The 8364-nt window shown below is 38.6% G+C and overlaps 3 long non-coding RNA genes across 3 annotated transcripts; all 3 read left to right on the forward strand.

Annotated features, from left to right (window-relative positions):
• The first annotated feature begins 526 nt into the window (after positions 1 to 526).
• Positions 527 to 2075, forward strand: LOC130191135 (uncharacterized). The gene is made up of 3 exons (XR_008831127.1): positions 527 to 857; positions 1376 to 1421; positions 1989 to 2075. It is a non-coding gene; the product is annotated as an uncharacterized LOC130191135 (long non-coding RNA).
• Positions 2076 to 2409: 334 nt separating this feature from the next.
• LOC130191133 (uncharacterized) lies at positions 2410 to 4332 on the forward strand. Its single transcript, XR_008831125.1, has 5 exons — positions 2410 to 2522; positions 2671 to 2760; positions 2875 to 3087; positions 3320 to 3457; positions 3878 to 4332. It is a non-coding gene; the product is annotated as an uncharacterized LOC130191133 (long non-coding RNA).
• Positions 4333 to 6103: 1771 nt separating this feature from the next.
• LOC130191134 (uncharacterized) lies at positions 6104 to 7914 on the forward strand. Its single transcript, XR_008831126.1, has 5 exons — positions 6104 to 6629; positions 7008 to 7113; positions 7428 to 7523; positions 7655 to 7677; positions 7862 to 7914. It is a non-coding gene; the product is annotated as an uncharacterized LOC130191134 (long non-coding RNA).
• The last annotated feature ends 450 nt before the right edge of the window (positions 7915 to 8364 follow it).

Consider the following 8364-nt stretch of genomic DNA (forward strand, 5'->3'; position numbering starts at 1 on the left):
CTTTCTTTTTAAATTACATACAAAACTCTGTGAAATTACAGACATTATCTTTAAATTAACAACCCAACTGTTAATTTAAGTGTTATGCTCATAATACGAAATAACATTTTTTTCCCATTTTTGTAAAGAAAAATGACTGTATTATTAATACAGTCTTTTTACCGTTTTCTTAAATGACATACAAATTCATGTAAAACAACAATTATTACCTGTAATTAAAGGTGGAGCTCCTTATATGAAGGTTTATGTCCATACTAACAATTTAACGATTTTCTTTGTAATTTTAAGGTAGATCATATTATATTTATATTAATGTGTACTTTTACATTCAAACTCTGTAAATCTGAATCTAAATGTAGCTAACTTTTGTCATTACATTAAACATATTGCATTTTAAAAGAGTACAAAGTAGAAGAAATAATAGGTTTTGATACTTGTTCTTTATAGGAGCATTATAGGGCGACCGTGAGTATTTGTCCAGTGTCGGTGTCCCGGAGCGAGACATCTAACTTAACTGTAAGTCGCTTTTGGATAAAAGCGCCAGCTAAATGCATGTAACATGCTTGAAAGTTTCAACCTCAAGAGAGCAGTGCAGCAGAAACTTGCCATATAGGATTTAGTGTCAACTAGAAATAAGACCGTCACAATGGCAATGACCACCACGAGCGGAGTGCGAAGCATCCCAGATAGCAGTTGATCCTATCCGCCTCCTGTCGCACTCGGTTTGGTCATGCCACCGGATCCGCGCACCATCAGACAGCGTTGTAACTGCGGTGGATGCTCCACGTTGTTGCCCTTCGACTTTTCAAACTGGTATTTTCAAAACTGCAGCTCTTTGCGCCAGAAGTACGAGTTAGGTAAGTGTTGAATTGTGTTGCTACTGTCGAATTATGGCTCGTTTTCTTCAGAGTTCCCTCTTCTTTTGGCTGCCGCTAACATTGCTTTGTGAAGTTTGAGGTATTGTTAGACTGCAACGTAAATAAGTTATTACCGTAACATCCTGGTTTTAAAAGAGAAAATCGTATTTAATCACACACAGTTGGTGATGGTGTATAAACTGATGTTGCTACTGCACGTGTCCCCTCTGCCAGGGCTGGTCCAGCTAACTACCATGTGTGGTTCTCATGGAGCTATCTTCTGCAGCTAGCGCTGAATTGTCAGTGGTTAGGTTACTTAAGCTCCAACCCAAGGGTGCGCGATGGAAGCTGAGCGAGCTAACCGCTAGCCCGCGAGCTAATAACGAGCGCCAGCTCGCGAGCTAATAGCGCTAGCTCGCGAGCTAACAGCGAGCGCCAGCACAGACCTGTTTTAGTTTAATTCTGCATGTATTGAGTTCTCAACACGTAACTTAGAATTTGCAATGTCATCCTCACAGTTGTACAGAAGTGACAACACTGTTGATCGCCATCTCTACAATTCAGGTAAGCACACATTCTTTGGAAGGAAATGTTTTCACAGCAACTTAAAGACAAATTTGAGAGGGAACCGTATAACCTGTTTAACTTTATAATGACCAGATTTGTATTAATTCATTAAAATACTATCTTAATAGCGTAGTGTTTGTTAGGATCTGTGTGTTTCCTGTTTTATGTTGAAGTCCCTGTCTCGTTTCCTGTTTCCTGCTCTTCCCTCCTGTGCTTGTCTGTTTCTTTCCTGATTGTTTCCAGACACGCCTGATTGTTTCCACCTGTGTCTCGTTCCCTGTGTATTTAATCTGTGTCCTTCTGTTTGTCAGGTGTCAGATCGTCTTTTTCGTTCCCGTGTGGTGTTGTCCGTGTTCCTGTACTGAGAATAAACTCAGTTTTTCGTGAAACTCCTGCTGCGTTTGGGTCCTCCACACCACGCATCCGTAACAGTGGTTTTATAAAAATGACTTGACATGCTATATAAGCACTACAAATTAATACAATTGAGAACAAATAGATATTGTATATTTCCTGAAAGAAAAGATGCATTTCAAACATTGTTTGTATTTTGGTTTGTTTTAGATAAAATGAACAGAAAGAATGGGCCTGTCTCCAGCTCCACCATTAGACGGAGGGTCCGTCAAGATGTTTTGACTACATCACTGTGATTGATGGAAACTGAATACAACTTTGACTGTTCAGTAAAGTTTCTTCTCTTCAATGTGTATAACACGCCTATTATTGCCGTTTAATCTCTTTTTTTTACGGTATACCTCGTGTTTTCAAACACACATTTTCATACTCCTGGTTATTAAGAACTTTAATAGTTGCAAAATATTATTTTTTTCAAAGTTCTTGGAACAGAAGGTTATATTTCTGTGACAAGTGACACTGTTTGTTTCTTTCCTCTGTAATTCAGGATGTTCCACTTCATAGAATTCTTGACTAACAAAATGGTAGCAGTAGTGCCATAAAGCTATACCAGCTTTGTGGCATTACTGCTACCGTTTTGGCCGAATTATCCGAGGGACGAAAGGGTGGACAAGGCTGTCAGAAGCGCCGAACAACCTGGACCAGACTGGCAGACACATGACGTCAGAGTAATTGGATCATGCGGTATTATATTAATATTGTATTAATTGGCCGTTTTAAAGGATATAAAAAATCACTTTGTTATATATGTTGGGGGAAACAACATTTTAATCACATTGTTCTGTTTATAATTCTGTACTTTTTCATTGTGTTTATGTGACTTAATTTTTAGATAATTACTTGGTGGAAATATGTCTTGAGACACATCAGATCTCCAGTCAGAAGAGGAGGCAATTCCTAAAAAGAGGAAGCCAATGCCGGTGTGAGTAAATGTGTATACATTTTATTCTTTAGAACACTTTTACCTTAATAAAATAAAGCGTCTGTCATTCATTTTTATAGTATGACCAATTAGTTTTTTTCTATCTCTTTCTAGCCATTTCTATGGAGACTCGGATGGAGACAGTGAAAATGAAAATTCCCCCCACAAAACAGGGGTCCAACCACTAGCGGGACAGTTGTCCCTCCAATCATTGCCTCCTCCTAACTATTCCATGTACTCCATCACCAGCAGGACAGCGAACACGCCAGGGGGACACGCCCACCTGGCGAGGGGCGTGGTGTGGTTCAGACACCATTGCCTGCTGTGGTGAGCAACACCTCAAACGGCTATGGGATTCAAATTGAACCTTTTAATCATTTAATTTTTTTCAATGTTAACAATTGTTAATTGGATACAAGACATGCAATACACACTGTCACATTGAATCCAAGTGAATATGATTATTATGATTGTATAAAACTTGATATTTCCATATTTTATGTAAAATCTCTTAATCGTTACATTTTTTAACTGTTTTTCTAATGGTTTTTTTATATAGCTGTTCCAGTTCAAATCCTAGGCATGCTGGAGACAATTACAGAGGTGAGAGACCCGGTTCCGTTTCCGTGTACCACAATGGAGGAAGTGGACCTTTTTGAGCAACGGCTCAAAGATCCCGTCAACATTCTAATGAGTGGTGAGTTTTTTTGTTTTAAGAATCTCACGCAAAGCTGATTAAAATCTATTGTATGTAATTAACACTAGACAATACCATGTTTGATGGAAATGTTTTTTCAAACATTCTGTAAAGTATCAAATATTAATCGTACTTTTTCGATTTCCTCCCTGTCTTGAGTAGTGTTCAAACTTACGAATAACCATCTTTCCCAGATCTTTTTTTAACAGTGCTAAATAAAATGTTTGAATTGCAACTTTATTCTCTACTTGGGTAAATGTTACTCGACTATATCTTTACATAATAGTTATATGATATATTGACTCTAAATATAGCATAGCACACCTTAAGTGCCAGACAGCTACTAGATTTTAGACTGCATTTCTGCTCTATGTTGCACTGAGGATTCATGAGATTTTGTATCTGCTTGTGTGATTACAGATGCCGTCAGAAAGAATCATGCCACACATGCATCCACTGATGAACAGATTCTAAAGCATGCCATTAGGTGGTTCAACCTGGCAGCAAACCGGGGTAGCTCCAGGAGGCGTGCTACTGTCGACATCCCCCACACTGAACAGAATTAAAAATATATATTTATATTTTTATATATAATATATATTTATATATATACACACACACCAGTTCTCAGTTGGAAGTTCCACCATTCACTTGAGGCCACTGCGACCTATTCTCTGGGAGAATTGTGGTATTTGGGTTAGGTGGTCGGTATTTATGGTTGTATTAGTTGTAGCTCTTGTGTTCTAATGTGAGCTATAGTTTTTACTCTATATGTATGTGTGTATATATTGTCTCGAACTAATTATAAATAAATATGATTCATACATGTACAAGAAATAATTTGATGTCCTTTTAATAAACTGTTTTTGATATTATTTCCGATTGCATTTCTTTTTTCCCCATTGATGCATATTAAATATATGTCGGTATGTAAAGTAATTGATCCGGGCCAAATGAGCTGCTTTATGGAAGGATCCAAATTGAATGAATATGGGTGCATCCGGCTGTACATCTAGCCACTGATCCGGAGCCTATGACGCATCCGGGAGGGAGTCAGTTTGCTATCTGTGATATTAGTTGTGTTACATTGAACTGGAATAGGCCTTTACTGTTCAAAATATTGAAAATGACAATGCTATTAAAAACATTTGATTTCCACATTCCAAGTTGTGCAAGTAAAAAATAGAGGGTGAGTTTGGCCTGTATTATAGAGATTTATGCCCACATGGACACTTCCAGGCCGGTTAAATTAACTGGGTTTGCCCTAACGACGGAGGCCCGATTCTGCCATAGTTGCTTGCTACTTTGGGCGTCCTTTAGCCGGCAAAAGACAGTAACCTTTGCCCATGTGATTGAGGCCCAGTGCTGCTATAGTGCATGCAGTCTTGGGCATCCACACAACGGTGAAAGAGGGGGAGTTTAGCCCTAAGAAAGTAGGCCTTGTGCTGCTGCAGTGCATGCTGTCTTGGGCATGCGTAATTCAGCCAAAGACTGCATTTAGCCGGGGGAATTGAGGACAGCAGTTTCTTTATCCGAGAAACAGCGTTGTTGGCTGCCTTTAATTCAACCTTTTCAGCCTGGACGCAGAGCTCAAGTAGTCTTGAATGTGCCTCCAACAATGTATGGTATTTGCGGGTTACATCTGCCTTCTCATCGTTTTGACGCAAATTGGCAGAGATCCCGGTTATACTCAGCCAATTTAGCCTGGAGATGATGCTGTAGTGCATTATCAAACTGCACAATTACTGTTGAATCTACCTTGCTTCCATAGACAACTAAAATACTTTAAAGACATTCACTGTCTACAGTGAGCAGTTGAACAATTAAAATGTACATTGTCCCATATAAAGGATGGCTAATGGCCTAACTACTTTGGCCAACACCTTGGATCTGCTGGATTTGAGCTATGCAGAAGAATAAAGACAAGAAGAGGGGGAAATGGCTTCGCAATGGATTGACTTGCTACATGCGGTTAAAAGTTTGAAAACATGTTGCAACTTGTATGGGATAATGGCCATGTTGGCAAATGAGTGTTGCTGTGGGCAAAGGCTGAACTCGAAACCAACCTGCCGCATAACACTGCAACACAGTTAGGGGGAAATGACATTGTCATGTTTGCACAGTTGGCATTTTGGTGGTTCTAAAGGAAAGGTCAGGGATTTGTTAAAATGCAAGAGGGTCATACTATGGGCCATCTGAATGTAAATAGAATGTCACCATGATATCAATCCAGCGATAAGCAATATATGCAGTGATTATTGTTGATTGCTCCATCTCAATTGCCGTCATCAGTCCTCATTTGGGTTATTGTGCAGGGAATGGCACTAAAACTTTTAAATATTTGGGTGCTTCATTTTCTTTAATTAAAGAACCACTAAACACTGGGCCTCTACTTGTGTGTTCTTGTGTTGAGGCTAACCGGGGAAATAATAGTAATAATACAAATAATAATCTACCACTTCTGAGTAGACTCAATGTAGAGGAAACGCTTCATATGGATCAATGTGTTGGAGTTCTGTTGACTGTAGACTAGTAAGTATACTACAAAGGAATTGAATGACCAACCGTCGCCCCTCTCAGCCGGCCTTAAAACATACTAAGTGTGGAAATATATATATATATAGCCTACCATGTGTCTATGTGTGTTTGTGTTAACCTATAGGTATTATTACAACTTTACCATATAGTATTTCATTTGTATTCATACACTGCAATGGAAAGAGTTAATTGAATATACCAGCCTATAAATACAACTAAATACAGACATTTCTTTAGTTTCTTTCAAAACAAGTCATCTTTTTCTATATTTGTTATGTTACCACGCTAAAACCATTGCTATTGGCTGTCTCCCCACGTTGCTTTGAACATGATTGGATAATCTGCCTGTCACTCAGAGAACTGGCCAATGAGAACTGTCCGCGCCTCGGATTTGAAATTACGTCTGTTCGAGCGGGAAGCCGCAGCGGGGCAGGCGCTACTCGGCAGGTCTGCTAGTGTCTGCTGTTGACCTACCTGCATTATTACCTGAAGTATTTTACATATGCCTGCGATTTTAACTTGTGGGATGTCAACGGAGAAAGAAAGACTGGGACACAGAGGAAGGATCATACGGGATGTGGTGACCAGCAAAGTTACGTGAATTGATATCCTGCAAAATTATTGAAGATATCAGGTAAGAAAACATTTTCACTGTTACTTTCTGAAACAACCTAATGTAATTTTCTGTTTAGCATAGTTTAAACATATTTCATTTAGACATATGGAAACAAATTAATCATTTTACATGTTTAAAAGTAATGTTATTACATTAAAATCAGTTAATTAGTGTGTTTAATACAGTTCATAATGGATTAAATAATGCTATCGGTGGATAAACGGACTGTTACAAAGAGTTTGGTTAGCTAGTTAAGTAAACTAGCTTCAGGTAACGTTAGCTTGTTGGCATGATTCTGTCTCACAACCAGAAACACATACTTGAATGTGGTTTAGGGTGGGTGACATGGATATAATTGACAGTATTCTTCACTTTTTCGAACCGTACTGCACACAGCACTGGACCCTGAGCAGTGCATGGCCTGCAAGATCATGAGAAGGCTGAAGAACCAGGAGTGACAAGATACCACTGGATGGTGGGGCACATAATTCCACTCGGACAGGTAAGAAAACAGGCAAGACATAGAGAGAGATAGGATTTGTTCTTACAAAAAACAATATAAAACAGCAAACATGTGCATTTAAACAGAAACAATACACACATACATACTGTAAAAATGTGTTGTGTTCATTTAAGAAGCCTGCTCAAAACAAATGCATGCATGAGTTACTCTAAGTCAGACTGGGAAATAAAGCCTCTAATTTTTATAAATCTGTTTCTGAGTTGGAAAAAGGCACCTTGGTGATGCTGGTGATATGATTCTTAAAACTGAGTTCACCTTCCATGGTCACTTATAGGTTTGTGATTTGTTTTTAGTGATCTGAAAATGTCTGTTTACCAACGGTCCCCATCCAACCTGACAGAGCGTGTGAGGATCTGCAGAAAAGAATGGCAGAACATCCCCAAATCCAGGTGTGTAAAGCTTGTCGCGTTTTATCGAAGAGACGAGGCTTTAACCGTGCCAAAGGTGCATTAACTAAGTACCAAGTAAAGGGTTTGAATACGTATGTCAATGTGATAATTCAGTTTTCTTTTTATTGCAGGGTATTGAGTGTAGATTGATGAGGTAAAATTAATTCAAATGATTCTATCATAAGGTTGCAACATAACAAAATGGGAAAAAGTGAAAAGTCTGAATACTTTCTGCATGCACGAAATATGTGGTGGCAGTTTTTTTCTGATTCATTTTCACATTACCCTTTTCAACACTGATAATAGCTAATTACACGAAACTTTCTTATATTTTTCAGCTCAATAAGGATTGGAACAACATTGACGGGGGGAAACACCCAAAGTCCATCACTGTAAGTATCCACTGCAGCATATATAAAAGATATTAGTCCATTTGAACCACTATTGCAAAACCTTACATTGTGATTAATATTAGATATGATTTCTCAAGTACTTTAATGATCTTAGCAAAGCACTTTTTTAAGACAGTTCTTCCACTGGCCATAAAAAAAACTGAGGAGCTTTTCCTTCGGCCTTCTTTTGAGTGGTACGGTGGCCCTGAGAGGTCAGGGCACTGCAACTTAATAAAACATGCTAATAGACAAAACACAAGCAAATTAAGAAAACAACTTCATCAAATTGACAGCACATGTGCAGCATTTAGAAAAAGCACTGCAAATTCAGACGACACAACACGGTACAGAAAAGCGCTGCAAATTAAGAAAAAGTGTTTCAAGAGGACACTAAATCGTGATGAACACAGCTTGGACAGGCTTGCTGTTGCTATGGTTTGTGACTCATG

Source organism: Pseudoliparis swirei, unplaced genomic scaffold (assembly GCF_029220125.1).
Source record: "Pseudoliparis swirei isolate HS2019 ecotype Mariana Trench unplaced genomic scaffold, NWPU_hadal_v1 hadal_27, whole genome shotgun sequence".
Taxonomy (NCBI): Eukaryota; Metazoa; Chordata; class Actinopteri; order Perciformes; family Liparidae; genus Pseudoliparis; species Pseudoliparis swirei.